Genomic DNA, 10,722 nt, shown 5'->3' on the forward strand with positions numbered 1-10,722 from the left:
CTCAGGCTCCACCTCACTTCCACAGTGGAAGAAACCAGGCTCCACTCGCCCAGCCTTAGGATGTCAAAATTAACATCTGCCTGCTCCACTAATGAGCCTTGAGCTGGTGATTGAAAATGTATCGGCATCCCTAGTTTCTCATTAAAAAGGCTGCTTTTGCAGATATTAAATGCCTTATGCAGCTATTGTCTGAATTTCCTTCAGTTCTGCATCGTGCTTTCAAACTGCAGCCAGTCTTCCAGGAGCAACATCACTAATTCTGCAGACAGGGTCCTTACTGCCCCTCCGTCCCTCCTCTGCTCATATAACCAAGGAGACTTTGCCTTCACCTTGAAAGAATATTAACCCCATTTTGTTTGGATTCAGGCAGGGCAATCATGCTTATTTTGGTAATTTATTGATATATCGCTTTCTTAAGTACCTCCTCAATCTGTGTGTGGATGTGTCCTATTTAAAAAGTCTTTTTGTATTTATTTTGTTCTGGTGAGGCTGATGCTGCCAATCCCTTCTACCAGAGCGACAAAGAAGCAGCTTGCAGAGGGCAGACCAAAGCAGTGCAAAGGCTCAGCAGCTTCAAAGTGGGGCTGGCTGGCTCCACAACATATATACGTCACAGAGATTGTTGAAGAGTCCATGAGAATAACAGCTCCAGCCACTGTAGTGCTGCTTGCTAACTACAGTATGGTCAAGAACTGCATCCCATCTAAACAAAAATACAACCATTTATAGTGGGGGCAAGAATATAAACTGTGTCAGGAATCCTCTTTATTTGTAGTTACATCAACAGCTAAGAGATAACATATCAGGAGACAGAGTTTGAGAATATGGTTCTTATGGTTAAGATCAATAAAGCATGTACACTGCAGATAGTGATGTCTGTGGAGATCTTTGTATCAGCTTCAATGCTTCCTCTGAGAGCTGAGAGGCGCTCCAGAACATCTCAGGAATCAAAAGCAGAGAAAAGGTAACAAAGCAGAGGGGAGGACAGAGATGGTTTAAAGCAATTAGGAACTTCCCCACTATTCAGGAACCTGACAAAAGTTTCTTGGAGCACAGCAAAACTCCCAGTAGGAACTGCTTTTTTCTAGCTGGGAAAGAATTTCTAAAAAGTTGAATAGCTCTCTAAAGGTGGCTTCACAAGGTCAGAGGAATAAGAGATATCTCTAAGGAGGGCCCTGATGTTCTGTCTTATCTTTACTTACCATACTTTGTGCTCAGGCAGTGTCTTCCCAAAACACTGCATGACAACCCCAGAAAAGCAGCTCTGAAGACTATAGGAAGGATGTGCTTTTGGAGCTCTACTGACACATGCTGAACTCAGCATCTGCAGGTAGCTTTTCCCCTCCTCCCACCCCCCCCTCAGCTAATTATCCATGAATTCTAAATTTAATCACCATCAAATATTTTCATATTTTGATTAGCTCGCCCTCAAAATAATTTAAATTAAAAGTGAACATGTACCCCTGGGGCCTAAGCAGGTGTCCTCCTACAGAAATGGTTTAAGAATAACCTACCTTGCTGATTTAAGCTGACCCAGATGACTTTCTGCTGAAATAGGCACTCAGATTGTCTGTTCTGGCATCTTGACTTTAGGGAAGTCAACTTCTCCTGAGGGCAGTACTTCCTACAGTGCTTCAAAACGATCCCCAAGAGAGTTGCCTCACCGAGTGCTCTGACACAGGACATGGCCTTTCCACAAACAGCCACAGCTTAAGCAAAAAATCAGTTAAAAAAAAAATCAAGCAAACAAAAAACCCTGAAAAGTCTTGTGTCTAGATCCTGAAACACAGGACCCGAGGACCAGAAGAACACATTCAATTGGACAACCCAGTAACTCAAAATCTTTACTTGTAAAATACTTGGACTGAAAGGTGGGTTCCTCAAAAACAGTATTTTAATCTCTTTAAATGTTTTAAAGCTCTACTGTCTTTGTTAGGGGTGCTTTAAATATTATCAACTTATGCCATAAACTTGATTTGTTACAGTGGAAACAGACATGCTCTTGTTCCTTTAAATCAGAAACAGGATTTGGCCATTTATATTTCTATAGACATGATTCTATCGAGGAAATTGGTTATTAAATGGGTAACATTGATTGAGGATGCCAGTGGTTCTTTGTGGTTTGTGTTGGGTCATGTATCATATGGAGTTGATGTCCAGTTTCCAATCCACTTGACTGTTTTATGCACTTGCAGCACATTTGGATGTCAGACAGGGTGCCAGAGACTGTTTAGAAATAGTGGTGAAGAAGGTGTGTGAGGAACACTGCTCTCCCCCCCATTACCAGTCACACAAAGCAGCAGTCCAAGCTGCAATCCTCCACAAAGACTGAACAGGCCCTTTTCATCTTTCTTGAGTCCCCAGATGCTGTGGTTCAGATGATCACATTGCAGATCTGTGTTGCCCACCCCAGCACGTGCAATGCAAGTCATCCCCAAAGAGAAAGCATAACAGTATGTTCACCTCCTCGGTAGGCAGAGGCTGCAAGGGGAACACTACCTCTTTGCAGTGCTGAGCCACTAAGCTGTAGATCTCTGTAGCTGTGGTGATTATTTCTAAGGATTTCACAAAACAATATTTAAGAAGGGCAAACTTGTTGACAATACATTTAAACTCAGTAAACACAAACCAGAAAAATGGTAGCGTCTCCACTCAAAAAAAACCCCAAAAAAACATCACTGAGAATCACTGAGCTAGAACTCCTCTCAGAGCAGAAAAGCATTTCATTCTTTCATGACTTCAATTCAAAAAGAAGAAAAGGTATTGCAACTTTCCTGACACTATTGAACTTTCTGAACAAGCGATCAATAGGATTTCAGACAGCTTCCCTGCGAATCTGACGCCGCTGGGGAAGGGGGAAGAATTGCTGTTCCCACAGGCCTTTGACCCTACACTGAAGTTCAGGAGCACAAGGGCTGAGTTTGCTTTTCCCATTCCCAGAGGACTCTCTGCTCCAGCACAAGATGGTCCCTTTCTGTGCCCTGCTCCTCTGTAACCCATCTGGCTCTCTGCAGGGGAGAGGTGAGTGTGCAATCAGGGAGCAAAGGGAAGCCTGGCCAGTTTGCAGCCTTTGTTCACAGCCTCATGGAGCAGAGAGGCCTTGCAGATACTGCTGACCTGGCTCTGTCAGTGTAGGAGAGCGGCAGTGATTGCAAAACCTTCTGTCCGTGCAGAACAGGGCACAAGGCTGTCATTGCAGACACCAAAATCACAGCAGTGTTGCTGCATAGCTCTGCTGTTGTTTGAAGTTCCATGCCTTTGACATTATGGTGCTACTACACATCCATTGCCCATCATTGAGGCCACATCTGGAAGATGACACTGACATAATGATACAATAGAACTTGAGAGATTAAACATTTATTTAAAAAATGTTTAATTTTTAAGCTACTCTGAGCAGATGACAGCGCATATGGATGTAAGGTAGACAGTTTCTTGAGGTATGAAAGATCTTTGGTGCCTCACTATTAGGTATATTAAAGCAGTATCTAAGATCTCCATTTAAGAGACATACATGCATAAGGAAAGAGACCTTTGCCAAATGAGCATATATGCAACAGAGACAGGACATTAAAAAATGTGCTGTTGCCTCTAATGCTTTAATCTCTTTCATCTTAGGAAAACTCACTCTTTACTCCAACGTTTTCATCACTAGTGCACTATTATCTTTCAGTGCTGTCTACAATATCTAGATGAGATTCCTCTTCCATACGAATTAATTTGTGCCTTTTGTACTCCTTTCAAAATCCTTTTAAGACAACCTCTAATCATTTTCTTGATCAAATGGCAAAACTGGTGTTTAACTCATCCTCTTACTGTCTTCCTCTTAGCAGCAGAATATTCTCACTTGATGTCTGTAACTTAATCTTCACACAGTTAACCTTCTCCCTCTGCAATTGCTCCTGTAGCAGAGCTCTGAAGGTGCTTATTCATCTTCTCCATGACCCAGCACTCAGCAAAAACTTTGCAGTCTTATTCCTTCTATGCTTTTTGACCATAAATAAGCCATACTGGTAAATAAAAAATAATCTATCATTTTTAGGTCAGTGACCAACAGATTTATTACCCATCCGTAGACGTGTCTCACTTAACTTAAACTAAACTAATAGTCTGCTTCACTGACATTTCCTCTTAGAGCTCTGACTTAAGACTTTAAGATTAAGTGCAAAATGTTCAAAGCCAAATCCTGTCTTTCTTCCCATTACCTTTAGCCTTACCACTGGAAAATACCACAAAGACTTATGATTGTGAATAATCTTAGATGTGACCTCCTTATCCATGTCTACCTTTCAATTCTCACTGCATAACACTTCTTCACAGCAGAAACTTACAACCACATCACTCACGATCTCATTACTTGCTTCCCACAATATTCATTTCTCTGGCTTTGACAAATACCATCTTGCCTTGCTTCTAGCCTGTCAGCAGCAAAGTTAGTTTTCTTAGCTCATTGTTTTGACTGTACCATTCTTCTCCTTGTATTCTGTAACAACAAACATAAGCTGCTCAGAGTGCTTTCAAGGCTTTTTGACTGATCCATCCTCTCCCATTTATTGTTTTATCATATTTAAAGGCCACATCCCTGTAATCAACCTTCCCGCAGATTCTCTCTCCTCCCCTACACCTAAATAGATCGATTTCAATTATCCATTGGTGACTGCAGCCAGATTGCTGGCAGCCAAAGTCAAGGCCCAGCTTGCTTCCTTGGTCTTTTTGGCAGGCTGAAGTGTGGAACCACTTTTTCCACCTGAACTACAAGCCACTTCATATGAGACTGGTCAAGCCAAAGGCTGCAATGAGGATTATTAATGAATGATGTGAATGCTTCAGTAGGTCAGTAACGGTACAAATTTGCTGACCTCAAAAAACCCCCAACAAAACCACCCCAAACCCAAACTACACATATTCCTAACATTTCCAGCTATGTTCATTGGCACAAATTCATTCCAGTCATTAGAATTTCACTCCTCTCCACTAGCTATCACTTTCCAGTATTTCCCGTGGTTTAAGCACATGGCATCTTTCCAGTGATACAAATCAAGCCTTCCATTGACTCTGTGGGAACAGCAGTTTCTCTAGCTGATAATCCCAAAACTAAAGGGTGAATGCAAACATGAGACAAAAAGTTAAAATAATCTTATTTTTAGGTGGAAAAAAATATAAGAAAATCAAGAGTCCAGCTGAAACAGAGTTATTTATTAATAGTTATGGTTTAGAACAAATTTGAAGGAAAGATTTAATTTAAGGACTGTATAAAGATAGAAAGAAAGGACGGGCTAGGGCTAAATGCAATCAAAGAAAGACCAGAAAAAAAGTAAACTGTAGGTACTGATACTGAAAAAAAACCCCAGCAAAATTATATAAGCCACCTGTTGCTTGCACCTACTCAGAGTTTGACTCATGGGCAGAGGTACATTCAGGCAAATGTTACTCTTTCCTCTCTGTATCATGTTCTTCTAAACACTATATATTTTTTGTCTTTCATAGATCTTCTATAGTAGCTTTTGAGGGAAATGTAGCAGCTAGAAAAATCTGAGTGCTTTTAGCTGGTAGCACCAAAACAAGATGTTTTATTCACTGACAAATACTTCCTCTTTGGTTTATGCGCGTGTCTGCAGTCTGGCTGCAATATGTTGTTGTCCAAGTAGTTATTTTCAGATGACATCCTGAATGATTTTTAAACTCTCATTTATTCTTTTTTCTTTACCAAAAGATAGTATGTATCTTCTTTTTTATTTCTTTTAACCTCCATAATCTGCACAAATTGTTACCAGCACTGCTCTTCTATTGATGAAAAGGTAAGGCCCTCTTGACTTTTTCTGTGGCTCCAGGTTCATGAGTTTGGCTCGTTCCAAGAATGCACAGTGTGCACCCAGCTGACAACAGACATGTGGCCATGCAAGTTGTGTATTCAGGGGATCTAAGCATGATTCTGGCATAACACTGTGACATCCCTACTCACTGGAAAACAGGCACACCAGTTCAACATCTCGGTCAATGGCCCTTTGACCTTATACTGTTTTGGCCCTTAAAATCTCCACTTGAAATTCAGTCCTCAGATGGGGTAATCTCTGTGATAATGTACAGAAGAGGACATTTCAAAAGACTTTGCAGTGATAATAAATAAAGTGTAGGAGAGAAAGAAGACATACAGAGATCAAAACCAACATTATGACTTAGAGTATTCTCAGAGGTGAGAGAGAGAGATTGGGTGTTCAGTTAACCCCAAATGCACCTTTGCCCCAAAAGTCATGTCTGGTCTCATTTAAAAGCCATTAAGGAGCCCACCAGTCATACTTCCAGCATGTTATTGCTGGTCAGAGAATTTCACTAGTCATCACTGGTCCCAAGAAAAATTTTTTCTCTCCTAAGTCTTGTGATAAATTGCCACAGAACCTCTAGAGGGATTTATCCTACTGCTCTTTAGATAAGAGAAACATAATGTACTGTGTACCTCAGCAATTTTTAAAGGTGCCCAATGCCACAGTTTTCAGATTTGTAACTGGTTGGGGTAAGGAATGATTTGCTATATGTCAGAGAACCAGCCAGGTTTACTTCTCAACATGATTACTGATTAAAACTTACTTAAGAAACATAAGGTTTCAGTCATGAAATAAAGTCACAAAAGATAAAATTACAAGGGCATCATTAAGATTACATTTAACAAAATGTTCTCCCTGACTGAATTCAACAGCAGCTATGCTGTACTTCATTTTCTCTTAGGTTTAATTGAAAACTTACCTACTGCTATTGAGTTAAGATGGGATGATTTTGTCACGATGGCTCTTGCGTCTGCCACAGACCTTCTTTCCCACACTCACATCCACTTGGACATGAGGAGCACAGGACAAAGGATGAGAACCCCTTTCCAACTCATCTCAAAGCAGAATGTCTCATCTCTGGAAGAAAGTTTTCCTCCTCTTTGCTTGTGAGTGATGCCACACAAAACTGAGGGACATGGAAGATGAAATTCCAAGATTTTCACTGTATCTCTCAATTAGCACATTCAGCCTGTATGTTTAACAACCATTTTAAAACACATGTAAGTCAATGAATGGAGGAAATATTTATAGATACTATTTATTTTCAGCTCTATTAGTCTTATTCTAAATGAATAAAAGTAGATAACAATTTCAGTAACACAGATCCAGCCTCATGCTTTAGGTTGCATGGATTTTCTTCTATCATATCTATTGTATTTGTATTGCTGGGTACAGTATGATGGTTAATACACAAATATACAAGAAAAGCAAGGATCAGTGGATGAAAAGGCTTCCTTCCTTAGATTACTCTGTTCAATAGGAGTACTCTCAGCAGATTCATGATTCACTAGGGGCTTAGACAAGCAGAGAAATCCCAGTGAACTTTCTTTACTTGCTGTCTAGACCAAGCAAAGAACTGCAGCAACTCAACACCCAAAGGAAAGTAGCATTTCCAAAGCTAGAGGGAACAGATAAGAGCTTTGTCAGGAAGAAAAAGGGAGTAATGACTCTTTCCTGGCTGAGTTGAGAATGAAGCAACTGCCGGGAGTGATGAGCATTTGCCTAACTCAGAACTGACTGCCGAGTGCAGGTCTGTGCCTGGAATACAAAAAAAACAAGTGGGACCTTGCACTTTTGGAGTTTGCCGAAAGGCAAGTGGATGCCAGCCCACAGCAGGGATAGTTATGAGTCTCCTGTCTGAAACATGTAGGGTAAGAAAGAGGGTTAAAACTAATCAAAGGGACTTGTAAGTGTGGAGATACTTACTGGCACTCTGCACACACGCCCTTATTTCATTCTGTTGTCTAATGTTGACACATATACATGAAAATACTTCTGTTAAAATTATTTTGACCTTTAGAGTTTAAAATGTAACTCTTGAATGGCAACACATTTTATCCCTCCATCTTTGACGTTCCTCAAAATCAAGCTCCTGGCATACTTTAGGGATTATTTGAGAGCTTGTAACAAGAAAACACAGCTCAGAAAGCTTTGTAACATCCATCAAGGTAGAAGAGAGCATGCACAAACCGTGGGAGCTCTGAGAAGCAAGTGGCACTCACACCTGAAGATCAGGGGCATTGCTATGGAGTTGCAAGCTAGGGGACTAGTGGGCTGCTCTGCCTGGTAATGAAGTCAGGCTGAACTTTCCATCACTTTTTGAATTACAGATGGATATTTCTGCTCAGGTTTAGGGTTCTGATATCTTCTCTATTTTGCTGTTTCTCAGTCAGATTATAGGTAAATCACCAGCTACTCTCAGTAGCATTTTGCATTGTATCTTGAAACATGGAAAAAGGTAACTCAGGGCAGAGAAACTTGCTTTGAGGTACTGAGAAAAGGGATGTGAGTTCTGAACCTTTAGGACTGGCCTGCAACAGGCCAGAAAACAACATCATCTGATTAAAAATCTCAGCTGTCATCTTATATCACATTTTCTGGAACTGTGGGTGGGGTGGGAGGCTGCAACTCATCATTTTTGTTTCTGAAACACTAAGGGCCAAATCATGTGAATACTCTGATGAATTCATGCTCCTTTGGAAAACAGCTCTCCTAGCACTGACACAAACGTGTTCTTTAAAGTAGAGGATGATAATAATGCTTATTTTACCAAAAGAAGATTGGTATCATTGGCTTCCTTAACAGAGGAGATCTAAGGCACAGAGTTACTCAGGGACACTTAACAGCTCAAAACAAACTCAGTGTTTCTTCTTTTTCCATGTCTAGCTGATAGTCCCTCTTGGGCAGCAAACTGCTACACGGCCTCAGGGTAATCACGGCATGGGGCAGTGCCCATGACATGGGTGCTGTGGAGGGTGATGTGGCCTTGGTGCAGGGGAAGAGCACTGAAAAATACAGCTTGGGCAACCACTGGGGCTAGTGGAGAGTTGGGGCCCCTTGGGAAGGAGAAGAGTAGCAACACACGGGGAGCAGAACAAAAGTTATTTTCCCTGGGATAGGAGGTCTCAGCAGGTATGATGAGAGATTGCCTCACACTGAATTTGAGCATTTCAAGGAAGAATGAAATTCATTTAATACCTTCTTACATGAAGTGAGGATGGGAAAGTGAGCTGTTAGGCTGCTCATCGAGGTCAAGCAACATAAAAGGATTTATCTATCTATTGTTTCTTTTGATCATAACATCGTGAAGTGTTCAGACACTCAAACACAAGGCTTGCTTGTACTAAACATCAGCTGTCCTTCAGATAGGCCCTGTGCCCTGCCTCTGCCAGATGCTAATCAAATGAAGGAAAAAGCATTTTTCTCTTTCTTGTTCCTGGGCTGCTCGCAAAGTCCTTTTCCAAAGCCTCGTGACTCTCTCTCGAGAAACGGGAGCTGGTTGTACCTCTTCCCCAGGAGCAGCGGGAGCCATCTCAGGCATTCCCACTGATGGGCTGCTGTGGCAGCGCCCTCAGTCCCAGTCCTGCTCCTGGCAGCATCTCACAGCCCTTCTGAGCCTAGTGTGGGGCTGCCTGGTTCTGTGGACCAGCTCCTGAACCCCACAGTCCCAGAGCAGTCTTGCCAGCCCCTCCATGGTGTGCAATGTGCAGCCCAAGAGCAGCTGACTGGAGGCCATGGCTGCTTTTACCCCTGAATGCCCAGAGCTTTCTGGACAGAGAGCTGACTGATTTACAGATGTAATATCACTGTCTACTGGCAGCCAGGGGTCTAAAATCCTTCCCAAAGAGTGATGGTTGGTCACTAATGGAGCCCACGCTCCCTCAGTCAAAGCGAGTGGTATATCCTCCACTGCCTCCAGCAGCCTTTTATGCAGTAGATGAAAGTAAAATTGCAGTAATTTCAGATATTAAAGGAAATAAATACACGCCAACATGAACTCCACAGCAGTACTGAACAACTGCACTTCTTTACTAATACAGTGGGTCAGACAATACGAAGTTTTGAGCTAAATGAGACTTTAGCCCTGCAAGTTTTCCTTGGGACTTAGGAAGTATTCATGTTGATAAATGCAGGTCCCTCAAATAAGGAGCTGCTGCCACAATAAGGGAATCTCTTAGAGAAGATGTAATTTTCCTTGCCAGTATTGAAACTCCTTTGTGTTATTCCTTTCTCATAATTTTCAGTTTCGTAAGTCTTTTTTTTACTAATACATAAGACATTTGGACAGGGAAGGACACAAATCTTGGGTTTGAAAAAAATAGCTTCAAAAACGTCAACTTTTCAAACAACTGAAAACAACACTTAGGATTACTTTAAAAGCATTAAAAATCTCCACTTTTTTTCTTATAAAACTATATGCAGCTAAACAAACACCAGTGTTGCTCCTCTGCTTAGGAACAGCTGCTTCATTAAACACCAGGGGAAACACTGCATCATTCTTTCTACTGCCTTTTTAATAACAGGTCTGAATTCTTATCTTTTAAGCACGAGTATTGCCTCCAGCCAGTTCAAGGATTTAACCCACATATATTACTCAGGCAAAAGTCGCATATGTAAAGGAAGTCGAAAGAATGTGAAGAACCTCCTTCTATTAAATGAACTAGTAACCATGCAGCTTGGAAAAAGCCTGGAGGAATCCCTTTAGGATCTTACCCTAAGCCTGATTAAAGGAACTCAATTATATCTGCTGACAAACCTCTCAGAATATTTTGTGAACTGTAACTGGAGTGTGACTGAAACTTGTCATTCAGGCAGAAATCAATTCACTGTTCCTACAGCAAAATGTAAAACTCCCAGTACTAGTAACTTTTATTTAATTGAAATAAATAACTGCAATTTT

This window comes from Corvus brachyrhynchos, unplaced genomic scaffold (genome assembly GCF_000691975.1).
Source record: "Corvus brachyrhynchos isolate BGI_N302 unplaced genomic scaffold, ASM69197v1 scaffold87, whole genome shotgun sequence".
NCBI lineage: Eukaryota > Metazoa > Chordata > Aves > Passeriformes > Corvidae > Corvus > Corvus brachyrhynchos.